Source organism: Gorilla gorilla, chromosome 1, assembly GCF_029281585.2.
Source record: "Gorilla gorilla gorilla isolate KB3781 chromosome 1, NHGRI_mGorGor1-v2.1_pri, whole genome shotgun sequence".
Lineage (NCBI taxonomy): Eukaryota > Metazoa > Chordata > Mammalia > Primates > Hominidae > Gorilla > Gorilla gorilla.
The window spans coordinates 39,162,628-39,171,313 of NC_073224.2; positions in this window are offsets into that span (position 1 = coordinate 39,162,628).

An 8,686-nucleotide genomic window follows, 5' to 3' on the forward strand; every position below is an offset into this window, starting at 1 on the left:
TCCAGTAGTGACACATGTAAACCAAAAAGTGACTGAGGCAGGTCTCAATTGATTAGAAGCTTATTTAACCATGATTGAGGATGCAAAAAAAACAACAAAACAAAAACAAGTCACAGAAGCATCTACAACCTGTGATTTTTCCAAGGAAGATTTCAGGAACTTCAGTATTTGAAGGGGAAAGAGCAAGCAGAAGAGGAAAAAAAAAAAAAAAAAAAAAAAGGAGTGAGGGGGCTGGGCGTGGTGGCTCATGCCTGTAATCCCAGCACTTTGGGAGATCCAGGCAGATGGAGCACCTGAGGCAAGGAGTTCGAGACCAGCCTGGCCAACATGGTGCAAACCTGTCTCTACTACAAATACAAAAATTAGCCAGGCATGTTGAAGCATGCCTGTAATCCCAGCTATTTGTGAGGCTGAGGCATGAGAATCACTTGAACCCAGGAGGTGGAGGTTGCAGTAAGCCGAGATCGCTCCACTGCGCTCCTGGAAGGGTAGACAATGAGGCAAATGGATACAATCTTAGGTTCCAATTAGCCTTAGTGAATGTACCTTTTACATGTGAAACAGAGGACAAAGTCAATTATGCAAAGTCTTGGGGTAGGAGGAGGGATGATTTCTAGTCTTGTCCTTATCCTGTCCCTGTGAAGATAAGCTGATAATTGACATTGTCAGGGTGAAGTTTAACAGAACTCGATTTTAGAACTAGCTTATAGGGGAATGTGTATTCTGAAAGGTTTAGGGGCCCACAGGGAATTTCCTTGTGAACAATTTGGGAAATATGCAGCCTTCTATAGTTGTGGGAACCTGGCTTACGAATGAGGCTATGACACAGGATTGTGAAACTACCGCTATCTGTTTGGGAACAAAAGGAAGGCAGTTTTTCTGTGACTCAGTTCCCAAACTTAACTTTCCCTTTGGCATAGTGAGTTTGGGGTCCCAAGACTCTGTTTGCTTTCACATATAGGTCACACTTCCGATTATAGCCAATTGGCCAGCACTAGCCTACTGGCCAGCAGCCAGGGTTCTGGAAAGGTAGAAGAGCCCACGGGTACTCAGTGGGCAGTGACTGTCTGTTCAGCCAAGTGCAAGCCAGGTTGGAGAGCAGGTTGGCTCCTGCCTGGACATAGGAAGATGGATGACAAAGTATGCCCAGAAAGGTGTGGGCTCCTTCCCAGTTACCTCCAGCCTCCATCTGCTCTCTGATTCCTAGAGCACAGCTCAGAGAACATCAGTTCCACTTTCCCCCAGCTTACCCAAAATATAGCCCCTACCCATTCTGGCCTCAGCACAACGCTGCCTGATTTCTCTCCACTCTTTCTCCCCTCCCCTCCCCCTGCCCTCCCCATCTCCCCATACCTCCCAGCTCCAACCACACGAGGCTCCCCCTGCTCTGTAATATATACTTTATTTCCTTTACCCCTCCAGGAATGTTCTACCCCTCTCTGCTTGCTAGAATCCCACCCATTCTTCCAAATCTAGCTCACTTATCACCTGGTCCATGAAGATTCTTCCCACAGAATATCCTCTGCCTCCTCTCACCCCACAGTCTCCTACAGATGAAATGCCCAGCCCACAGCTCCCCACTGAAGGGGCAGCCCCAGGCAGACCATGTGATCCCATTCCCTATCCCAGCCACAGTGAGGTGGACCCACGCGGCCACTCTGTTGCCTGGGCAGTGGCCTATGAGGTGGGGCCTGGTGGGAAGGATGAGATGAGCTAGGTCTATCAAACTCTCTTTAGATAACTTTTTTTTTCTGGAGATAGGGTTTTGCTGTATCACCCAGGTTGGAGTGCTGTAGTGCAGTCAGGGCTCACTGCAGCCTTGAACTCCTGGGCTCAGGCAATCCTACCACTTCAGCCTCCAAAGAAGCTGGAACTATAGGCACGTGCTACCATGCCTGGCTAATTTTTTTAACTTTTTATAGAGACGGCGGGATCTTGCTTATGTTGCCCAGGCTGGTCTGGAACTCCTGGCCTCAAGCAACCTTCCCACCCCAGACTCCCAAAGTGCTGGGATTACAAGTGTAAGCCACTGTGCCAGCCAGCCAGTGTTTTCTTGCTGTGTCCTCAAAGAAAGAAAGGAATTAGTGAGCTCTCTGGGCCTTTCTTATAAGGTCACTAATCCCAGTCATGAGGGCTTCACCCTCATCTCATCACTTCTCAAAGGCCCCACCTCATAATACCATCATTTGGGGATTAATCACCTCCTTTGAGAATGAAAGTTAAAAAAAAATTGGGGGTTAAAATTTCCACATACAAGCCAGTCATGGTGGCTCATGCCTATAACCCCAGCACTTTGGGAGGTGAGGTGGGAGGATTGCTTAAGCCCAGGGGTTCCAGACCAGCCTGGGCAACACAGGGAAACCCCGTCTCTATAAAAGGTTTTAAAACTAGCCAGCTGTGGTGGCATGCCTGCAGTCCCAGCTACTTGTGAGGCTGAGGTGGGAGGATCACTTGAGTCTGAGAGGTTGAGGCTACAATAAGCCATGACCACATCACTGCACTCCAGCTTGGGTGACAGAGTGAAACCCCATCTCAAAGGAAAAAAAAATTTTTTTCAACATATGGATTTGTAGGGGTGGGGACACAAACATTTAGACCATAGCACATCCAACTCTGTAATTCCTACCGCTGGGCTTTTTATGTAAGAGACAGACACACATAACTGGATTCAAGTTGACTTCATTTCACATAAGCAGTGTCTTCTTAAAGAACAACTTGTCAAATACAATTTTCATTCACTGACTTCCACACTGAGGGAGGATACTGGGTCCTAAACAATGTTTTCCTAAAATATTCTGTGCAAACCAGATTTTAACCAATGTAGTCACTGTTCTCCACTGACTTACTTTATGAATATTAATGATGACTTTTATATTCAGCGTTCACTTGGTGGTGACACCTAGCTAGTGTTTAGTTTTTCAAAAATTTCACTCCTTGGCCCATTGGATAATAACCAGCAAACAACAGGTAAGAGTCCCAAACTGCTGCTTGAAAGAGAAAAATCCCTTTGGAAGACCACGGTAATAACTACTACTAATGTGTGGGGGTTTTGTTTGTTTGTTTGTTTTTTGTTTTTGTTTTTGTTTTCAGAGGGAGTCTCGCTCTGGCTAGAGTGCAGTGGCACCATTTCGGCTCATTGCAACCTCCACCTCCCGGGTTCAAGCGACCCCAGACTCCCGAGTAGCTGCGATTACAAGCACCCGCCACCGCGCCCGGCTGCACTCTAGCCTGGGCAACAGTGCAAGAGTCCGTCTCAAAAAAAAAAAAAAAAAAGAAAAAGAGTAATAGACTGTATTTCCCGAAGTATATTCATGGCCTTGGATGTTGTTAACAAGCATTAAGATTTTAAAAGGGCCCGAGGTCAAACCATTTAGGAAGAATGCCTAATTCCCACAGTTAAGGCTCGGTGGGTGGGCGCATGCGCACAGGATCCTCGCCGTCAGGCACCTGCGGAACACACTTGGGAATCGCTTTTTCCGGAGGCTCAATTTCATTTCATTATACACCACACGACACTGTGCTGGGCTGTGGAGGAAGAACGGGAAGCAGTTTTGGTCCAGTCCTCCAGGACCTAGTTTTAGGAAGAGGGTGGCAAGGCAAAAAAAAAAAAAAGAAAAAAGAAAGCACAAATCCAATTACAGTCATGAGTTTATGACGAAGTTTCTATAAATGACGGACCGCATACAGACGGGGCCCCATAAGATTATGATGGAGCTGAAAAATTCCTATGGCCTAGTGATGTCATAGCCTTCTTAAGTCTTAGCGCAACCAATGCATTACTCACGTGTTTATGGTGACGCTGGTGTAAACAAACCTACTGCACTGCCAGTCATATAAAAGTACAGCAGAGGGGTCCCCAACCCGTGGACCAGTACTGGTCCATGGTCTGTTAGGAACCGGGCGGCACAGCAGGAGTTGAGCGGCGGGCCAGCCCCCAAAGAGAGCTTCATCAGTACTTACAGCCACTCCCCAACACTGGTTTTGCTGCCTGAGCTCCGCCTCCTGTCAGATCAGCAGAAGCATTAGATTTTCCTAGAATCGGAACCCTATTGTGAACTGCATATGCCAGGGATCTAGGTTGTGCACTCCTAATGAGAATCTAATGCCTGATCTGTCACTGTCTCCCGTCACCCCCAGATGGGATGTCTAGTTGCAGGAAAACAAGCTCAGGGCTCCCACTGATTCTACATTATGGTGAATTGTATAATTACTTCATTATATATTACAATATAATAATAATAGAAATAAAGTGCACAACAAATGTAATGCACTTGAATCATCCTGAAACCATCCCTCCCTCTTACCCCAGTCTGTGGAAAAACTGTCTTCCACGAAACCAGAACCTGCTGTCAAAAAGGTTGGAGACCTCTGGTACAGCATATATAATTATGTACAGTACATAATACTTGATAATGACAACAAATGACGATGTTACTGGCTTATATATTTACTATGCTATACTTTTTATTGTTATTTTAGAGTATAGACCTTCTACTTATAAAAAGAAAAACACATTAACTGTAAAACAGCCTTGGGCAGGTCCTTCGGGAGGAATCCAGAAGGCATTGTTATCATAGGAGATGCCAGCTCCCTGCATGTTATTGCCCTGGAAGACCTTCCAGTGGGACAAGATGTGGAGGTGGAAGATGGTGATGTTGATGGTCCTGACCCTGTGAAGGCCTAGGTTACTGTGTGTGTTTGTGTTTTAACAAAAGAGTTTAAAAACTAAAAAAAGCCGGGCGTGGTGGCTCACACCTATAGTCCCAGCACTTTGGGAGGCTGAGGCGGGCAGACCACCTGAGGTCAGGAGTTTGAGACCAGCCTGACCAACATGATGAAACCCCGTCTCTACTAAAAATACAAAAATTAGCCGGGCGAGGTGACGCACGTCTGTAGTCCCAGCTACTTGGGAGGCTGAGGCAGGAGAATCACTTGAACCCGGGAGGTGGAAGTTGCAGGGAGCGGAGATTGCACCACTGCACTCCAGCCTGGGTGACAAGAGTGAGACTGTCTCAAAAAACAAGACAAAACAAAACAAAAAAAAGTAGTACATTATAAAAATAGAAAAAAGTGTATAGAATAAGGATATAAAGAAAGAAAATGTTTTTATACAGCTCTACAATGTATTTGTGTTTGACGCTAAGTGTTATTACAAGAGTCCAAAAGTTTAAATTTTTTTTTAAGGGTCTCGCTGTGTCACCCAGGCTGGAGTGCAGTGGAGCAATCTTGGCTCACTGCAACCTCTGCCTCCCAGGTTCAAGTGATCCCCTAACCTCAGCCTCTCAAGTAGCTGAGACTATAGGTGTGCTTCACCACCCCAGCTAATTTTTGTGTTTTTAGTAAAGGCGGGTTTTGTTTGTTTGTTTTGAGACAGAGTCTTGCTCTGTCACCCTGTCATCCGGGCATAATCACTGCTCACTGCAGCCTCAACCTCGTGGGCTCAATCGATCCTCTTGCCTCAGCCACCTGAGTAGCTGGGATTACAGGTGTACACCATCATGACCAGCTAATTTTGTTATTTTTTGTAGAGATGGGGTTTCACTATGTTGCTCAGGCTGATCTCAACCTCCTGAGCTCAAGTGATCTGCCTGCCTCGGCCTCCCAAAATGCTAGGATTACAGGCATAAGCCACTGTGCCTTGCCTAAGAAAATTTTAAGTCATTTTAGTGTACACTGTGTACAGTGTTATAACATCTACAGTAGTGTACAGTAATGTCCCAGGCCTTCACAGGCACTCACCACTCACTCACTGAGTCACCCAGAGCAGCCTCCAGCCTTGCAAGCTCCATTCATGGTAAGTGCCCTATACAAGTGTACCATTTCGTTTTGCATTGTTGTTGTTGTTGTTGTTGTTTTAGAGGTGGCGTCTCACTATGTTGTCCAGACTGGAAAGCAGTTGCTATTTACAGGCACGATCATCACCCACTACAGCTTCAAACTCCTGAACTCAATCAGTTCTCCCACCTGTCTCCCTAATAGCTGGAACTACAGGCATAGGCCACTGCACCCAGCCGGGGATACCATTTTTTTCTCTTTTTTAAAATTTTTTTTTTTTTTTTTTGAGATGGAGTCTCGCTCTGTCGCCCAGGCTGGAGTGCAATGGCGTGATCTCAGCTCACTGCAAGCTCCACCTCCCGGGTTCACGCCATTCTCCTGCCTCAGCCTCCCGAATAGCTGGGACTACAGGAGCCTGCCACCTTGCCCGGCTACTTTTTAGTAGAGACGGGGTTTCACCATGTTAGTCAGGATGGTCTCGATCTCCTGACGTCTTGATCCACCCGCCTTGGCCTCCCAAAGTGCTGGGATTACAGGCGTGAGCCACAGCGCCCGGCCTCTTTTTTAAATTTTTAATTTAATTTTTTTTTGAGATGAAGTCTCGCTCTGCCACCCAGGCTGGAGTGCAGTGGTGTGATCTCAGCTCACTGCAACCTCCGTCTCCTGGGTTCAAGCAATTCTCCCGCCTCAGCCTCCTGAGTAGCTGGGACTACAGGTGTGTGCCACCACACCCAGCTAATTTTTTTATTTTTAATAGAGATGGAGTTTCACCATGTTGGGCAGGCTGGTCTCGAACTCCTGACCTCAAGTGACTCACCCGCCTTGGCTTCCCAAAGTGCTGGGTTTGCAGGTGTGAGCCATCATGCCTGGCCCATATTTTTTCTCTTTTATACCATATTTTCACCATACTTTTTCTCTGTTTAGATACACAAATACCTTTGTGTTACCAGTATTCAGCACAGTAACATGCTGTACAGGTTTGTAGCCCAGGAGCAATAGCCTACACCGTGTAACCTAGGTGTGTAGTAGCCTCTACCATCTAGGATTGTGTTAAGGACACTCTAGGATGTTAGCACAGAGACGAAATCACCTAATGACACATTTCTCAGAATATATCCCTGTTATTAAGTGATGCATGACTGTACTCAACACTGCTAGAAAGGCGAGTCCAGAGCAGGGCTCATCAGAACGCAGCTGTCTTAGCTGACAGAACTCAGTAACCTGCACAGCCCCACAAACCATGGATAAGAGGGAGGCTAGGGCCCGAGTTCACCTGTGTTCCAAGGAGAGACAGGCTCTGTGGGGGTTGGCAAGAAGAGGAACTGGTCCTGGATGTGGGAAGGAAAGGGAGCCAGTGCTGCCCAGGCCCTGGAGTATACAAGAAGCAAAGGAGATGGCATATGCCTTCACTGGGTGCTGTTTTCCTTCAGTCTTATAATAAAAAGAAGAGTTCTGATGGTGGGATAGGTAAGGGGATAACTGCAAATGGGGAACACCGATTCAGAGGCAAATCCAAAGTACCACATTGAAGCAATCAGAAGAGAACTTCCACAAGTTCCCACTACTGCCTCACGCACCGCCCTGCATCTGGGCCCAAGAATTCTGCTTTCCCTGTTGTACCTATGAGCGAACCCTCAACCCCCCGGCCAAGACTCCAGCTGTCCCTGTGCATGCCACCCAGCTCCCTCCCACTCAGGACTTCCGCTCCAGCCACTCTGGCCTCTCCGAGTCATCCTCATCAGCAGGACGCATGCTGCTATTCCTCCCAGCTATACAAGAGCCCTTCCTGTCACACCTCCTACTCCAGCCACCCCTCCCTTCTTCCTTTACAGCAAAACTCTGCTGATGAGTCCATTCCTGCTGATGAGTCCATTCCTGCTCTCTCCTGGACCTATTCCCATCAGGCTTGGCCCTCGCTGTTCCTCCAAAACTGCTCTTGCCAACGTCACCATTGCTAAACTTGGTGTTCATCCCTTGTCCTCATTACTTGATCTTGCAGCAACATCCATCTGACCAGATGGCTCCCTTCATCCTGGTAACGCCCTCTTCCAGGAGCTTCCAGGACAACACACGTACCTGGTTTTCCTCCTACCTCTCAGACTGTTCCATCCCAGGCTTTACTGCTGGTTCTTCCCCATATCACTGGCTTCTGTGTAAAGCAGTGCCCCAGAGTGCAATCTGTGAACTCCTCTTCTCTATCCATACTCCCTCCCAAGATTGACGCTATCTAACAGAAATGTAATGTGAACCACATGTGTAATGCAAAATCATCTAGTAGCCACTTTTTTTTTTTTTTTTTGAGATGGGGTCCCACTCTGTTGCCCGAGCTGGAGTACAGTGGCATGATCTTGGCTTGTTGCAACTCTCGCCTCCCAGGTTCAAGCAATTTTCCACCTCAGCCTCCTGAGTAGCTGGCACTGCAGGCATGTACCACCACGCCCAGCTAATTTTTGTATTTTGGTAGAGACAGGGTTTCACCATGTTGGCCAGGCTGATCTCAAACTCCTGGACTCAAGCCATCCACCTGCCTTGGCCTCCCAGAGTGCTGGGATTACAGGTGTGAGCCACCGCACCCAGCCGCATTTTAAAAAAAGTAAGAAGGCCAGGCTCGGTGGGCTCACGCCTGTAATCCCAGCACTTTGGGAGACCAAGGCAGGTGGATGGCTTGAGTCCAGGAGTTCGAGATCAGCCCGGCCAACATGGTGAAAGCCTGTCTCTACTAAAAATACAAAAAATTAGCTGGGCGTGCTGGTGAGTGCCTGTAATCCCAGCTACTCGAGAGGCTGAGGCACAAGAATCGCTTGAACCCAGGAGGCAGAGGTTGCAGTGAGCCAAGATCACGCCACTGCACTCCAGCCTGGGCGACAGAGTGAGACTGTCTCAAAAAAAAAAAAAAAAGTAATAAGAAATG